The following is an 18407-nucleotide window of genomic DNA, read 5'->3' as shown; positions in this document are numbered from 1 at the left end:
AACAAGTTCGGTGTTTTGTTTTGTTTTGTTTTTTGTTTTGTTTTGAGGTTTTGTTTTGTTTTGTTTTGGGGGGTGGTTGTTGTTGTTATTGTTGGGGTTTGTTTTGTTTTGTTTTTTATTACACATTATTTGAGATGCTGTAGCATCTTTTGAGCATTTCAAATATCCTGTTCTGGGTTGAAGTTTTCCATACATACTTTTTCAAAGCTACTGCTTGTTATGCTTTCTGTCATGTGTTCCACATAACCAGTATGTGGACTTCCTGAACAGTCTGCAGTGTGCGACATACCACATTTACATCACCTCTTCCCACCGCCTCATCAGTCCCATTACTGCATCCTCAGTTATAGTAGAGAAGAGCTTCTTCTCCTCCCTTCATTAGAGCATTGTTCAGATCCAAACCAATTTCAGCTCCTGTACAAAGTGATTTGTCACACTGGGGTAACTAAACACCTCTTGTACTTACCTACTGACCCAGAAGCGAAAAGTCTGAGCATGCGTCCTTGAAGGGACATGTGCTTGGGACACGGCTGTTGTATGACTTTCTGCCGTGCTGGTGACGGGGCGGGGGATGTGCGTGTGATTTTTACAGGAAATCTCCGAGGCCCTGGGACTGACAGTGGCTCTGAGCTCCTCCTGGGACGTGGCCCTCAGAAGTGGCCGGGAGGCACACACCCTCTTGTGCCAGCGCCTGCCATCTAATGGCCAGGCTTCGGATTCACAGGTGAATCAAGTTTTACCGTTCTGCCTCCACCTTTCTAGATCCCAGAGATAAAGAAGTCTGTTTAAAGTACCTTAGGTCACATCTTGTCAGGGCAGATGTATTCCTACTGGCTTACTTCGAAGTGGTTTGTCATACATCTTAATAACAGGGTTAATACCTCACCTAAAAGCACCCTTTGTTAAAGTTACTCTACTCTGTCTTACTATGTCAACCTAAGTAATTCCTTTTGGTTTTTGGCAAATTCACACCATTTAAATATTTGCAGGCTTCAGCTGTATCTTTCACTCAGCCATTACTTAGCATAATCTTTCCTTTTGTAAATTAATTCCTGTGTTCCCCTCTGTTTCCCTCTGACATCTCTCCAGCAAAAATGTGTCCAGACCTGGACACAACGTTCCCATTCTAGTCACATTAACAAAATCTCAAAAAGCAGGTCTGCTGCCTTGTTGCTTTGTTCCATAATACACTTGCAAACACAACCACTGCACAGAGCTTTTTCTGAGCCACTGTAACACCACAAACTTGTCATACTTGTTGTCCACTGCCATACCTACATGTATTTGTTTTTTTCAGCCCTACTGCCTTCCCACTACAATATATTAATTTCAGGTTATTAAATGTATTTGTTTGCATTTGGCAGTTTATTGAAGCTCTGAGCAACTGCTCATGAGATGAAATGGTTTCAAGCTTCTGGCTTTCTTGCGCTTCAAACACCATGCAATTGGAAATACTACAGTCATTAGTCCTTCAAAACATGTTTTCCCGAGTCCTAACACAGATACACAGTGTTGCTCTGTAGCCAAACCTTTAATACAGTGAAGCAGCTTCTGGCTTCTTATTCCAAGGGACCCTTTTTTGTTTTGCAAAACCAAAAAGCCCCGCTGTCATAGAAATTGTTGCAATTATTCATTATGTTAAAGTTAGCTTTAGTACCTCTATTAATTGGGAAATAAATCCAATACAGACACTTCAGACTGAGAGTAGCTGCATTTGAATTACAAGGTTATCTCCTGGATAATGTGGAAACTTAGTGAATAATGGTTTTAGCTGCACCAGAAGCACAGTCCTTATATAACCAGTTAAAATCTTCATGAATAGCAGTGTTGAGCTTGATCTATGTCAGGCCTGTACCAGATGCTCATCACCATTTCACTTTTTTGCCTGATAGTCTCAACTAAGGAATTTAATCACTGCAATAGATTAATTTTTGTATCTTGCTGGCATCATCAATACCTTCTCAGCAACTCCACTTTTTCCCTTTTTGTATCTATGAACCAGATTATCAGTCTGTATTAATGGAGCTGTGAGGAGATAAATTTCAGTTAACACATACCACAGACAATCACTTCTCTTTAGTTGTACCTCTAGCTCTTGTTTGCATAGGAAAACACACCATCTAACAAAAGCAACAAAACCAGCACCTTAGTTTGGTACAAAAACACTTGATCATATACTGATACACTTTCTAAAACCTGGTTTCAAAGGAGGAACACATTGTGTCATTTGATTACTTGGAGACTATTTGAATTAACTGAAGCTTTTTTTATTCTGCAATTTGAAGACCATTAACAAACTGAGAAACTGAATCCTATGTGCTGATTGTGAAGTAAGAAAAGTAATAATAAAACAATTATTGTAAAATCCCTCAGTTGATTGTGCTTTTATTTTTTTCCCTTTAATTAGTCAGAAAAACTCATTCGTACCATCTGGCCACTGGGTGGCACCTCTACATAGATGCCAGATGTTCCCCGACAAACCACATTGCTTGTGATAACCAATTCATTGGTTCCACAGCCAAGTGTTGACATTACATCAGCTGCACACATGCAATCACGTTTGTGAGACAGCTAAAGTTTATTACTAAAACTGACTTTGCAGAATATTCTTGAAATTTTCTAGTGTAATTTTTTTATTCCAAATTTTTGAGAGAAAATGAAGCTGTATAAAATAATCCGTCAATGGAAACCTAATTCTTCGAATATGTGTAAGTACTGGCAACTTCTGAGAGCATCTGACATTTAATTGGCAGATTTGACAGAGGAGATATATAATGACCTTTTTTGCTTTGTATTAATATAAAATAAATAATGTCTGACATTGCAGTAGCATCCCTGAGCCCAAGCAAAGTAAAATTCCAGTTTGGGTGGGCAATGAACAAGTATACACCAGTAACATCCTTGCCCCCAAAGATTATTTGTAACTCTGCTGCACTGGAGTATTGCACTGACTGCAGAGCTAATCTTTACATTTATATTCCGGTTTAGCTTTAAAGCATTGTATGAACAATAGTCACCACATTGACTTAACCTAACAAAGGTAATATCTCATTTTATTCAGTAAGAAGTTTAAAGAGCCTGACGAAGCTGTTTGACTGAGGAGACGGAAAGCCAGCATCACTCATTTCTTTAAACACATGATGCTTTTCTTCCTTTGTTCATATTGACTCACCATGACTTGATGAACAGAAAAACCATGTTACCACATAATTTTGCTACTTTCTGTAGCTACATTGAGAGATATGAAAGTACTTCTGAACATACAGACTCACACTTGCAACATTTTTCCCTCTGCTCTTTTATGCCGAGTATTAGCATTAGGTTCAAAGTGATAGTCGGGAAAAAATAGGAAAGTTTATGCTCACTGCTCTTTAAAGTTTGTTGTGAGCATCTAACAATCTGCCTTAGACTAAAGTTTCACTTTGAAAAAGTCCAGTTCTTCTGGGCATCTAAATACAGTGCGACTCCAGCAGCAAATAGGAAAGTCTTTAATTCTTAGAAAAACGTTGCTGCCCACAAGAAGGGATGAAACAGGTTCACATTGCACACAAACAGGCCTCTCAGGTTCCCACCAGCCAAATGCAAGAAAGCCCATACAGGACAGGTACAGAGGCAGCAGGGAGGACACAGGAGCTAAACACACCTGAACATGAGCCCTCATGGCGGGGCCGCATCTTGCCATACAGAAGCAATCACAGCACCAAACTGCGGCTGGGAAACACAGCTTCCAGCAAGGACCCGTTCAGCATGAGACCCTAGAAGATGACACAACCTTTCAGCCCAGTGCTCTGGCTGTTCCCTGCTCCAGCCTCTCCTGCACCCATCAGGACAGCGAGGAGCCCCCCAGCTGGGTCCCGGGAGCTGAGGGACACTCGGGGGAGCGAACCCACAGCAGGAATGAGGAAAGAGCCAAATCAATGAGATATGCACAGGATTTGTGAGGTTTGGCTGGTGCTGCGTGAACTCATCGATTTACCCATTCAGCAAAATCTCCATAAACCGCACTCTGCAATTACAGCAAAGGAACTCACCTAAAATGAGTTGATTTCATGAGCTGAATTAACCCACTGTCCGGAACAAAGACAACCAACTAGTGTGGTACCGGCCATTTTACATTTGTGTCAATTACGGTAAGCCTAATTGAAAATCAGGCTTTTGGCAACAAGCACTGAGCCACCTTTTGCCTAGAAAATAATACAGTGGCTTATATTCAATGGTGATTTGTGATTACAAATTGCATTAATATAAGAGTTTATTATGTCATTTCTGACTGTCAAAAATCTAAATACCTAGTAAACCTATAAAACAGTTCCAAACATGCTACAGAAAAAAAAAGCAAATATATTTTTTTAAAAGTGGCATTATAGAGGCACCAGTTAAGAATGTAGACTTGGAAATTTAGTTTTGAAAATTTGCCATTAAAATTTTACTGAGCTTTAAGTAGAAAGGAAGAACAATTTATTACAACAGTTGAGTAAGTGGTTTTGATGCCAGGAATGGAAAACTGAATTTAAAATACATATTCAGTAAGAAGTAATACGATAACATGAAGTTAGATAAGTCAGCTCATGTAACGTTGCTTCCAGACTGTATAATTTCAGGTTTCAAATAATGATAACTTCATTGCAAAATATATTAATATGAATATTCTCATTTTCCTGAAAACACACACCTGAAGAAATTTTAATATAAATCCTAACATTTTACTATTTTGGTTTAAGAAACCACTCTTTTCTCCCATTCAAATTCTCGGCATAATTCTACATGGAACAACTGAGTGAAGTTTGGATTGTGTCTTAAAGTAACAGGAGGACAATATTCAATCACAATTTATAAATGTGTTTGACAGGCCAGCAAACAATTTTCATGTTATATGTGTATTTACTGTTATATTTATGAGAAGAAGAAAAAAAACAAACCACAAACACTAAAAATGCTTTAAACCAGACATATTTCAAGATATAACTTAGAAAAATCTATTTTCCTACTTCCTATGGCTTTTCAAGTCATGAGTCTGGCAGAAAAAATAGTTCAGGGAAATCTTGGGAATCATCGAGACAGGCGAACAATGGGGAAGGTGAAAAGGCGACTCACAAGCAATGTGTATCGACTGCAGTCACCGATGCAACATAAAAAAAGGTTTTGTCACAAACTCCAGCACAGCACCACCATGAGATACCATTTCACAGTGGATCCTGTAGCCCTACAGATTATCATCAGCGCTCTTCAGTCTTATATTCTTTTGAGAGCAATTAATACAGATATTTAAATTGTCAAAAGGTACACATCAAATTAAACACATGGATGTGGATGGGCTTTCTTCATACCTCCACAGAGGACAAGCTTTCTGCCAGCTCAGACAGACATCATAACATCAATTTACACTATGAATGGCTTCTTTGAAGTCATATTGGCTTTCCAGGAAGGACTAACTCACAGAGTGAGTAGCAGCAGACTTCAGGAGAGGAGCTCGCTGCAAGGCAGCCTACCTGCACCTCTGCATCTGAACTCCACGGAGCCAGAAGATCACAGGCTTCACTTTCAGAGCTCGTTTTGCTTCACCTTTTGAGGTATAACAAGTTGTCTCCTGAGAGTATTTTTGGCCTTTGTCAAGCCCATTTAGCACTTCTCTCTTTCACCTCCTTCTCTTTTCCACAGTTATCAAAAGCGATCTTGCAGGCAGTGAGGGAAGGTAAAAGAAAGGATGTAACAAACAGAAGAGAGGGAGAAATTAAAAATGAAAATGGGAGGATCCTGGGAAAGGAGGTGCAGGCAAACTAGAGAGAATATTTTTTAACTGAGATGCTGACAGCCCAGTTAATTTTGTGTAAGGTCTTGTTATTTAAAATGATGAGCATTTTGTTACAATTCAGTACACTTCCTTAATATTGCATCCATTTTGCTCATTAACAGCTCTCTTCTGGATTACTAAACTACAAGGCCTTCAACTACTGCTCATGAACAGCTCACCCTCCAGCCTCAGTGCTTGATCATCCTAGGATGCTTAAATACCTCCTGAACAGGAAACACCTTCAAGTTAATTATATTAAATGTCTGGGATGGAGCCTGCCAAGCGGTTCTGAACACAGGAAAGCAGGCAGAGACTCCTTGTAATGAGTAAAACCAATGTGCTTCTGTAATGAGATAATTATATTTAAAAAAAAATCGTGAGAAAAAAACTAAGGAAGTTTCTAACTCTGAGGAAGCCGGTTAAGACAAACTCTTTATTTCTATCTCTTGCACTGATCTGTGGCCACACCTCTATACAAGAAATACATTTATCTTGTCTCTTAGATTTAACAAACATATAGCCAGAGCAGAGGTGGCTTATCTCAATGCACATGCACTTCTGAGTGAAAACAAGTTTGGTCTGTCCACCAGAAGAATTAACTTTCAATGACTGCAACTCTCCTGATTGGGTCAAGTCTGTTATTAATGGAAGCTCCCCCTCCATGTGACAAGCAAATTTAGATACAGCCCTCCTTATCTTTGATTAAAGATGTCATCTATAAAATTATAAGATTACTACAGTTGTGTTTGAAGTTGAATTAATAAGAAAAACTTAAGGGAGTGAACTTGCTCTTACTAGCCCGCAGCTATAGCAGCACATAGTCCCACCACGTCTACCTGACCTGGTCTGTACCTGGCAGGAGTAGCCTCCATGGCGTTTGCTGAAGGAGTAATTTTCATGTCTCAGTAACTGTCATGCTTCAGGTCTTTGTCATCAAGAAATTAATTATTTTGGTATGGCGCAAAGCGACAAACTATATTGTTCAAGCGTGCATGCATACTATTTCAGGGATTCTGAGGCTTTATATACTTTCAGTATGTAATCTCCTTAAAGCTTCTAGTCTTAAAAACATCAGGTGCCCATTAAAAAAAAAAAAAAAAAAGAAAAAAGAAAAAAAAGAAACAAACAAAACTACGAAGAAACAAAAGAACCACATACCAAGTTTTCTGGTGTTTCTTTGGAACCAAAAGAGTTCATACCATCCTACTATCTCAGCAGGTTAGGTAGCTCAGTTTGGATCTGCGTCTTACGCAAAATGTCTAATTGACAGTTGAATACAAAGAGTAATTAAGTAAACATCTCGAATCACACAAAATAATTCTACTACAGTTTCAATCACACTTTAATTTTAAAAGAGTTCACACATTAAACTTTATCCTAAAGCATCATTTGCTACAAATGTATTATGAGTCTTGGACTTTATACATGAAATGCAAGTCATTCTGGAGCCAGTTCAAAGACTGACTTAAGTCATCTAGGACGTCCTATTTACAATAGCTTACTACGTAGTCATCTGCCGGCAGCTCTGTAGTTACCTGCTAAAACCTTCTATTTTAATTTCTGCATTTGCCTACTTTCAACCCTCTAAGGGCTTGAACCAGTTTAACAAGGCATTTGTCTTGTCATTTGTGACCCAGACAGGGCAACTCCTTCATAAGGGACAAAGCAACCAGAACCTCCCACAGATAAATCCTCAGGATTTGGGGGCAAAACACTTTTGGTACTGGGTTTTAGACTGCAGAGTATTTTGTCTTGACGATTTTTCAAAGTATATCATAAACCCCTCCTTTTGTAAAAAACCTTCTCCCAACTAAAGTAGCCACAGTTTCCTTTTCAAAACCCTAAGTAATCTCTAAAACAGAGCAAGAGTAAACAACTAAAGTAATTTATGCTCTGTTACTAGCATCAGTTATGCAAGGGAAAAGAAAGAACATGGTCTTGTTTTTGTTGCATTATATATGTCATGAAACAAGCGACAATTTCAAAATATTTGGGCTCAGGCTCCAAACCCAGACCTTCAAGCATTCTAAAAGACTCTTCTGAGCTGCTGTGTGCAGTCCACGCACATTTGAAAAGACAGTTAACCTGGTGTCCTGGTTTTGCTAAAAACAAGCTTCTCTTTTAGTGAATTTGCCTGTCAGCTAAAGCTTCATATTAGCTGCATTTTCCTGGAGAACCAGACACATGTTTTGGTAAACCTAGCAATGGAATGCAAACTTATTGATAAGCACGGATGGACATCTCGCGAGAGGGGCGACGAGAAACAAGTGAGCAAGAAACTGACCAACTGTGTATAACATTCCATTCACGTGAATACTTCATATTAAGTGGGAGATCACGAGGATCTCTGCCCTTTTGCCCTTTTTTTTTTCCCTTCTGCTTATGGCAGACATTAGGAGAGGACCTTGCCAGTCGTCCCTGCGAACTGAGGCCTAGTGACAGGCTGAATCCAGCTCCGATTGGCTGCAGAGTCTAATCCAGGACTCTGGTTGCCGGCTCTGCAGTTGCTGAGACTTTCAAGATTGGTTTTGTATATTTTGTATTATTTTCTCTATTCTTATTAGTAGCATTAGTAAAACATCTTTAATTTTTTCCAACTCTCTTCACTCTGTCCTTCTTTTCCTCCCAATTGTCTCTCCTTAGTGGAAAGGGGGGAGAGGGAGGGGGAAGGGGGGGGGGGGGGAGAGGGGGTTAACAATACATCTGCCAGGGTTTTATTGTCACCCCGCAATCTTAACCCTCGACACCTGGCAGCAGATCTTTAGGGCTGCAAAGTTTCTTCCTGCAACGATACACTCTGAAATCTCTGTCAATCCAATATCATGCAGAATAGTATTTTTTTCTGCCTTCATATGAGATAATACTCACCTCAAAGAAGCCAAGAATCAGGAAGAGGCAACTAAGGATGACAAATAATTCCTAAATGTTTCAAGTTTATTTTCATGATAGATCATTTTATTAGTTCAAATGCTGTAAATTGCTAAATTATAGATGTAAAACTACAATGAAATTATTTTGCTGAAGCACGATAAAGAAATGACCTTACTAAAAGACTTTATCTGAACTATGTTTCCATCAGAAGGCAGCACTGTAGCCTGGTCTGTAAGTCTGCTGATTACAAATCTTTCACGTAAAAAAGTAAATGAAACATACCCTTTCCTACCAATGTTTCCACTCATTAATGTGGGAAAACAGGAGCTACAGAAACAAGAGGACACTGAGGTCTTGGTTTCACTAATTAAAGCTAGTTCAACATAATTTTAGTAACTCGGGTCTCACTAATTAACATGTGAGATACCACTTTTAGGAACTTCAGAACAACAGTGCCTGGACCGGTAAGCAAGACCCTATAATTGCCCAGCAATGATCTCTGGGGTAAGTCCAGTGGTATAAAATAACTTAGACAAGTATGCCTAATAGTCTTCTCCCTTAAAGATGTGTTACAGGACTCATGAAAACGAGGCAATAAAACGAATCAAGCTTTACAAATTTCAACACACAAAAAAAGAATTAATAACTTTAATTTTACACACCCATCTGAGTATGAAACCAGCTTGTTCATTAAAAATTTATTTTCTTACCACATAAGTCTGTTTAATTGAAGTATTATCCCAAATCCCTTTTTATCCTCTCAGTATTATGTTTGATCAGAAGTCACAAAATGTGTTAAAATGCAAGGTCAGTCTCCTAAAATAAAAGGTACAGCCGAGGTATAACAAATATAGCCAAACACCTGTCTATGTTATGCATAATACAAATTAATAAAAGTAGTCTGTGTCAGTGATGCAGAAGAAAAGATCGAAGTCCTCTACTAGTAGAGAAATACAGGAAGGGGCAAAACAACCTGATTATGTTGCACTCTGTACTGGTTTTAGCTTAATTCCATGTCCTTAGTCATTCTTTTTTAATGCTCTACTAAGCAAATACTCAAGAGTTGGCTCAAAGAGTAGTTTTGCTATAGAAACCTTGGCAGACACTTAGAAAACTATTTCTGTTAAAAGGCTCTGGTTGTCCCTAGTGACAAAGTACGCAGTTTTCATTAAATGAAAGCTCCAGTTGTCCTTTGGTTTTGCAAGCTGTACACAGTGGTATGTCTGTACCTCACTCTGTACACAAGTACAAGACAACAAGCACCCTGAAAAGCCTGAGCAGACTGAACCATAGACCACAATAACACAAGACGCAAGATGACTGAAGGGTTTTGTTTTAGAGCTAACTTCTGAAACTAGAACCACCTCTCTTCCTCAGCCCTCACCTTCATTATAAAATTGTAATTTGGGCTAGATTAAAGGACAGTGGAGTAGCATGAAAGGAGGTGTGGAAAGCTAACCAAAATAAGCACTTTTGTAAAGACACTTAGGGAGACAAAAGATTATTGAGCAGATGAAACTAATGAGACTGTTCCAGGCATATGAGACATAGAAAAATCAGAGTGAAAGAAGTAAAACACTCCTGAAAATTTGAGATGAGAAGGGTACTTAAAGGAAAGGAAAAAGAAAGAAGGGTAAGGACTTTTTAAACAATTAATAAAAAGTCTCCTCAAGCCACTTTTTAAACCATGTATTTCTTACTCTTGAAGGAAATGGGAAGTAGCTTTAGGAAAAATGAATTTGCATAAACATTAAAGAATTGTTGGTACTGATTCAAGCTTTTGCAATTTAGTTTCTGATGCATACATGCTATGTAGGCACTGTGTAAAAGCTCAGACCCAAATATTAAGCAATACAATGTAATCAACAGGTAAATCATATATAAACACAAAAAAGAGGGCATAAGAAGTAAAATCTGGCATTATTGTCACTGCAATTATGCTGGGAATCTTCAGAGTATCACTGTGGTAGGTCCCACCAATAAGTGGGAAGGGAGGAGACACAATTAGGCTGAAACATCTGCAATTATCATAACAGTTTCAGAATAGCAACTGCTTCACCAGCTTTATCATCACCAAGACCCAACACCTGACAGGGAAGACTTGTGGCAGGAGGCATCAACACCGGGTAACAGCAGGTATAAACATCAAAGCCAACTGACAGGATGTGAGCAAGCTCCTGGGAGTCATCCAAGATACACAGAACATATGTACCTCTGTGGTCTTTCAAATCAAGATCATGGGACAATAGTAACAGTCGCCCAAACCTGATGCCATTTCTAGTAACCTCCAGGATAGGAGATGTATCAATGATAGCACTTCATTACTAGATAAGTAATGAGGCAGGACAGCAGGGAATGTCAAACTGTTGGTGTTGCCCAGAAAGGTGGTAGATGCTCCATCCCTGAAGACATTCAAGGCCAGGCTAAACGGGGCTCTGAGCAACCTGATCTAGTTGGAGATATCCCTGCTCATTGCAGGGGGTTGGACTAGATGAGCTTTCAATGTCCCTTCCAACCCAAACTATTCAATGATTCTATGATCATGGTAAGATATGTTCAGTTCTTTACTTGGACATGGATTAACAAACACGACTAGAAAAGTTCAACAAGTCTTCCCCCCCCAAACAGAGTCTACAAGGAACAAAGAAAAATTACACAAGAAAAAGTCAGAGAGTGAAACAATGTTAGATGTGCAAACCTGTGTTTCATTAAAGCATTAACAAGACCATATTTAATTTATTTTGTAAATAAAGTGAGGAAAATTTTCCTCTAATTTGCAACAGAGTAAATACAGGGCAAAAATAGTATTTCCTAGGCAAACTTATTAAGCTCTGAAGTCTAGGATTTATTTTTTCTTACTGTAAGCTTACTAACTACAAATGTTTTAATATGTAAAAATTATCCAGGACTTTTCTAAACCTGAGCTGCACCATTTGACCTCATGTCCACCCCAGGCAATTCATTTCAAGAGCTGTCAAAAGGCAATGTCATTTATTCTTCCTTTTAAAAAAATCAGCCTTAAATTTCCTTGAATAATTTGGGGATTCTTTCATTAAAGATTCTGTGTGGGTATTAAACACATAAACCAACATTGTTTATCATGTTTATAAAGAAGAGATTCATATATTTTCACCTTTTCTTGGGTAACTTGAGTTATTTCATACAGACCTTTCTGATCTTCAGGTCACAGCTACTTTACTCTTCTCAGTATGTATGTGCATAAAACTAATTCCATGTATAACTATCGTGGTTCTTCCACCAACCTTTCAGTTCAGTTATGCCTTTAGTAAGACAATCCACAAACTGATATAATAAATATCTCCGTGGGCAACAAGTAACTAACTGTGGATAAGCACCTAAGAGCATGTACTGAGTTTGGTTGAGATGGAGTTGATTTTCTTCATAGCATCCCGTGTGGTCCTGTGGTTTAAGATTTGTGACCAAAACCAGTGCTGATAACACATCAATGCCTTAGCTACTGCTGAACAATGCTTGTACAGTGCCAAGGCTTCATCCATTTCTCACGTTGTGCCCCCAGCAAGTAGGCTGGGAGGGAACAGCTGACTCAAACTGACCAAAGAGATATTCCATACCACGTAACGTCATGACTAGCCATAAAAACTGTGTGCATGCGTGCTGGGATGTGTCTTTCCAAAGTCGTCGCTGCTCAAGGACTGGCTGGGCATTGGTCTGCTGGTGGGAGTTGGTGAGTGATTGATTGTGCATCTTTTTTTAATCCTTCTTCTCTTGTTGCACTATCCTTATCTTGATCCATGAGATTTTCTTGGTTTCGCTTTTCCAGTTATCTCCCTTATCCCCCTATCTCCCTGGCAGAGAATGAGCAAGGGACTGGTGGGTCAACCCATCATGAATACTCAGACCTGATGAGATTTTTGTAGCTGTGCCTATGCATTTGATGTCCTTTGTATGTAGCTTAATGTTCTTGGTATCAATTTCATACAGGGCAGAGCATGCCCAAAATCTCAGTTTCCTCATGAGCATCTGAGCCCAAGCTGCCTTATCTGTAGAGAGAGTGGTCGCAGAAGGTGCTTGTGAACAATCTATCTTTAGGAAAGCTAAATAACACATTAAAAAAAAAAAATCTTTTCCTCTGACTGTCCACAGGCACACACATGAATAATTACAAAGGAATAATCAGTTAACTCAAATGTGGGAAGTATTACAGAAAGAAGACTTGAAGGACTGTTTGGCTGAATATACCATCAAATCTGGATGCCCTGAGAAAATGTGTAGTATTTTTTGAATGTGGAACTGTAAAACTGTCCTTTGGAATGCTTAAATTAGATAAATACAGTTTTTAACCATGTTGGAGGTGCTACTCCTGAGCCTGAGCAGCCTTGGTCAGTTTGGCAAATCAATTATCCAGATGTCACTTGTTTATAGGCACAGACACTGTTCCCAAGGCTGTTTGCTGAACTACCTTCAACAATGGCTGTCTCTTTGATGCAGTGCTATGTTGCCACTCCATCACATCTTAGACCTTAGCTCTGGGGAATCTTTTCACTTGCAGGATGCTCATCTACAGGTAATCACTTCATCTTGAGAGGATGAGCTGGGAACAGGATCTCCAACACCTGTGAATTCAGTCACTGTCTTATAAATATCTTCTCGGCCCAGGGACTGCTCCTGGGTGGATGCAGGGCTGGAAGGTGCCTCATCAGGCCATCCAAAACACTCTGCACCTCTAGACTGTCTCAAAAATAATCTTTTCTTTCCAGGACTCACACACATTGTCAAAGGCAGAGAATATTTACACCCATTACATCCTTCTAGATTCCTGCAAATGGCAAGGAGTCACAGAGAAAGGCAACACCCTTCCTCCAGAGCGATAGCCTTGGTGTCAAAGGCAGCAGGGACATCACAGGAACTGAATGCCATCAGCAACGCAGTTTCAAGTCCTGGAGCATTAGTCAGTGTCACTTGCTGCTCAGATGCCCTGCCATGTCCTGGGTTCTCTGTCAAACATAAGCTGGAACCCTGGCTTGTGCCAGCACTAGTACTGAATGCCACAGTGGTAACAAGGATCAGGCAACAAAATGCCATAGGGAGGATCAGTGTCTGAACTGCTTTTTTATTGTCATTTGCCTGGGATCCAGCCCTGGGAGAGAAGTAGAAGGCACCAGCAGTACCACAGCACCCGTTCCTCACCCAGGCACTTTGGAAGCAGGTCACCAACATTAAGAAGTTCCATGAGCACCACTGGAAAATATTCACGCTTCCAGTCTTGGGAGATGCCTGCTACTCCTCCACATGCCCCAATGACTGCTTTGTTTGTTCACATGGCCTTCGGTTCCATGAAATCTGTGACGAGGGACGTAAACCAATGGAACGAGGCTTATAAAAAATATTGAAAACTGAAGTTAAAAGCTCCCCAAGAACAAGAAGGTAGCACTAAGGCCGAGAAGTGACTGAAACACATGGAGACATTTAGGCCTCTATTCCTTTGATATGATGCAAAAGTGACAGCAGCATATCTACAGATACCTACAGATACCACTAGATTAGAAAGTTCTTATGTATGAGCACAGTAATCACACACACATTCACACCTGAACACAGATGAGGACTATTGCTCAAAATCAAACCAGTCAATTTAGAATACACATGCAGAGAAATAAAAGGTTCTGCCCAACCCTTTTTCTGAGGAGCTGATTATGATGACTGTTTCTTTTAGACCAGTTTCTATAATCTCCTGTAAAAACCTGATCCTAAAGTTCAAAAACCAAGATAATCAAAAGACTCTCTAAAGTTTCAGTGTTCACAGGCTAAAATTACAAGGAAAGGAGCAAGGGCAACGCAGGGAAGATATAAGAAATGCTAAATCAAGTCTGTCCACATTTCAGCAGCCACTTAGATGATATTAAATTTCATAACATTCAATATCCTTTCTTTCACAACTGTTTGCCCTGACACTCTTTACATTATAAAATAAAGTTTAAGAAGTAATTCAGTGTGGGAATTTTTTAGTTTTATGAGGGGCATCCAGACCATCATATAAAGTGAGAGGTTTTTTAAAGCAACATGATATACTAACACTACCGACAATACTACAATTTACTGAGAGAGACAAATATGCCCACAGAGAGTTCAAAAGGAAAGCTGGATGTTGTAGTGCCTCAGAAGTCTGGAAAACATGACTGGAGAGGTAAAGTCAACCTCATGTGTTCTTCCCACAAACTGAGGAAGATGCTACTTGGAAGAGGTTTCAAAATTCTTTTCAAAGGTAGAAATGACTCAGCCACTAGATGGAATATCTCATCATGAAGCGACAAAATCTACCTTTGGAGAATCACACCCTGATTGCTTTTGAAATGAAAAAAGCAAGCACATGTATTTCACGCACACCGTGGCCTGCTGCTGCGAACACGTGGCTGGTCACACCTGCTTCATTAGATGACATGAACATCTAATTTGTCATCAACAGCCAAATTTATTTATAATCATCTTCAAGTGTAATGGACATCCTGCTAGTAGGAAAACACATTCAATAAAGCAAAATGTATATGTTAGAATGAAAACAAGTATTATGTGTTGTATATAAAATTAATTTTTATATTATTCATTTATATCTAATAAATCTACTCTACACACCTATGCTGCAATATAGGCTGTAAATCAGTGAGTCCTCTGAAAGCAGATAAAAATATATTTCAGAATTATGAGAGAAACAGATCAGATGGTGGACAGCCTGGGAAATATTATGTCCAGAGGAAGAACTGAAGAAATTGCACTTTGGTAGAGAAATTCATCCATCTCAGTTACAGAGAGACACAACCAGGACATAGATGTTAAACTCTATCAACTCTCACGTTCTGTGGAACAAAGTCAGAACTGATACCTCCCGCTGTGGGAAGAAATTAATACACGCTAATAGCTCGTTGTTTTGGCAGCTCTCCCACGGTAATGACTGGAGGGTTGAACTTCAACTGGAAAAGCCTATCCAATCCATCATTAGAAGAGAAGGAATTGCATGGACCATAATAAAGAACAGTGGCAACACAGAATTTCTGGACTTTGATAAATCTTATGAACCACAAAGAAACAAATTATCAAAACATGGAGTCTTCAGAGCATAAAGGACTTGCTTTAAGGTGGATTCAGGAAAAGCACTGCTTCTGCAGAAGACAGCACAGGGGAGTATGGGGAAAACATTTAACAGAATTACACCAAGGAAATATGCCAAAGGTTGGCAAATAACTCTGATCTAACTTAGAGGAGATTAGACTTGTCCAAACAGGTACAGAGAGGTTTCTTTTAAAACAAAACAAAACTGTAGAGTACAGTGAGTTAGTCACAACTGTAGTGCTATTAAGGAAGGATTAGTAAAATCATCAAAAAAATGAAAACAATACAAAGAAAACAACAGCTAAATAAACCAAGGATGACAAACTAGACAAAGTAAATAGGTGGCCAACAGTGAGAAATTATTCAGATACCTTTCCAACAGTAGTGAAAAACCTCTCATGGACTAATTGTATTTCATACTTTTAAAAGAAACTTGCCAGAATATTAAAATATAAATACCTATCATAAAAATTCAGTTTAATCAGGCCACACTATATCATCAGAAATACTGTTGTGCTCAATATTTGAACTTGCTAGAGCTCATTTAGACAAAGAATTTGTGAATTTAAAGTTGCCAAGTGTTTGCCAGATACTCCCTGTTCAATTCCTCCTCAGCCGTCACAGCGAGCACCCCTGTAATGTGTAAACGTCACTCAAATACCTCCGTGTAAACCCTGAACAATTATTATTCTTCTGATGCTGCCCCACTGGTTTAGCAGCTAGTGGGACATTCTTGCAGTGCCTGATGGCTCCTGCCAGGCTCACACACAGGCTCTGAGCACTGCACTCCAAAGTGGGAAGGAGATATAGCTCATTTAAACAAGGTTCGTTTGGGATGCAGAGCATTCACATAAATACTCCCGATCTGAATTACTACAGCATTTCACACACTAGTAAATATTCATAATTGCGGTAAATTTTTGCTCCTGTTTTCAAATTAGAAGTCTTAGTATCACATTGTATTTAGTATTTACAGAAAAAAAGAGAGACCTTTAGCATAACAAAAAACACTGCTGCCAAAAAATCACGTAATGAAGTATGTGCTGATTTTCTAGGGGTATTTTTAATTTATAAGACATTCCTAGCACACTGGCACACATGTAAAAGTTGTTTGGAATAAGACTCTTACTTGTTTTGAACTTAAGTTTATAAAAATTAAACATTTTCTAAACTATGTTTTTATCCAAACGTAGTATGCTTGTGCTAAGAAATACTTCTTGAAAGTCAAGATGAGAAGTCAGGTTTCTTGACAGAAAAAGCTGCATTTAGGCTTCATATTTTTTTTTATTCATTTTATTACCTGTATCAAGACGGCAGAGAGTACTGTTGTACATCTACTTATTTTTTTCCTTTCAGAGTGAATTGTAGTGAAAACATTAAATCCCTCCCATAGAATTTAGCTTACTCATAAATTTAACTCATATAAAACACTAAAAATCCTGCGTTAAAACTATTAGTTCTACCTTACCTCAAAGGCTGTATATAGTAAAGATTTCTATTTGTCCCAAGCAAGGAAGATATAATCTAGATTTTATTAAAGAGTTGGTTAGTTCAACTGCTGGTTGTTCCAAGCCACAGATGTGTGGCCTAAGATAGTGCAAACAATAAAACAGACTCACAGGAATAATAGTACAACTCTGGCTGCCTTTGGATTCTTGCTCTACTAACAGAGAGGACAGACACCTCCATAATTCAGTTTTGCTAGAACTTTGAAATATGAGCATTTTCCTGAAAACATCAGAAGATTTCATCCCAAATACAGAAGAGCCTACCTGAAGCCCTGGCTATGCTCAGTTTTTGACAAATGTGACAGAGAAGGGAATCACAGAATGTTAGGGATTGGAAGGGACCTCGAAAGATCATCTGGTCCAATCCCCCTGCTGGAGCAGGAACACCTGCATCAGGTTGCACAGGAACATGTCCAGGTGGGTTTTCAATGTCTCCAGAGGAGACTCCACAACCCCCCTGGGCAGCCTGTTCCAGTGTTCTGTCACCCTCACTGTGAAGAAGTTTCTTCTCATATTCAAGTGGACTCTCCTATGTTCCAGTTTGCACCCATTGCCCCTTGTCTTATCATTGGTTGTCACCGAGAAGAGCCTGGCTCCATCCTCCTGACACTCACCCTTTACATATTTATAAACATTAATGAGGTCACCCCCCAGTCTCCTCCAAGCCAGAGACCGAGCTCCCTCAGCCCTTCCTCACATGGGAGATGCTCCACTCCCTTGATCAACAGGTATCGAGCTGTTCACTGGGAACCAGGCACGTGAACAGACTTACCACCTGCAGGACTGTCACTGATACTGTATTTAAAATACACCTCTGTGGAATGTTTACATGCCTCTCAGCCTCTTTCTTAATTCTTCACCTCATACACACCATTTAAATTACACAAGGACTATAAAGCCTGATGAGTTAAACTGACATAGCAAATGATATGTATTCATTCAGAGCTTTTGAAAGGTGCCAACTTTTTTTTGGTCTTTTATGCTGTTGTTTACTATTTGCATATAGAAGCCATAGTCAAAATCAGACTACATTATTCTAGACATTTGATAAACACACAACCCAAGCCACAGCAGCCTGGGAGAGATTACTCAGTAAACTAACAACATAGACAAAAGGTGTGAGAAAAAGTTTTCTTATTACCTAAACTGAA

At 39.2% G+C, this 18407-nt stretch overlaps 1 protein-coding gene and 1 long non-coding RNA gene across 2 annotated transcripts in view; one reads left to right on the top strand and one right to left on the bottom strand.

Moving 5' to 3' along the window:
• Positions 1 to 18407, bottom strand: part of CRYBG1 (crystallin beta-gamma domain containing 1) — a 98090-nt gene that overhangs the window by 70407 nt on the left and 9276 nt on the right. The gene's annotated exons all lie outside the window — the stretch shown is intronic.
• LOC135579028 (uncharacterized) lies at positions 11804 to 18082 on the top strand. Its single transcript, XR_010471279.1, has 2 exons — positions 11804 to 12368; positions 12788 to 18082. It is a non-coding gene; the product is annotated as an uncharacterized LOC135579028 (long non-coding RNA).

This window comes from Columba livia, chromosome 3, assembly GCF_036013475.1.
Source record: "Columba livia isolate bColLiv1 breed racing homer chromosome 3, bColLiv1.pat.W.v2, whole genome shotgun sequence".
Classification (NCBI taxonomy): domain Eukaryota; kingdom Metazoa; phylum Chordata; class Aves; order Columbiformes; family Columbidae; genus Columba; species Columba livia.
Note: the sequence above shows the minus strand (reverse complement) of the source record. Positions and strands in the feature narration are given on the sequence as shown.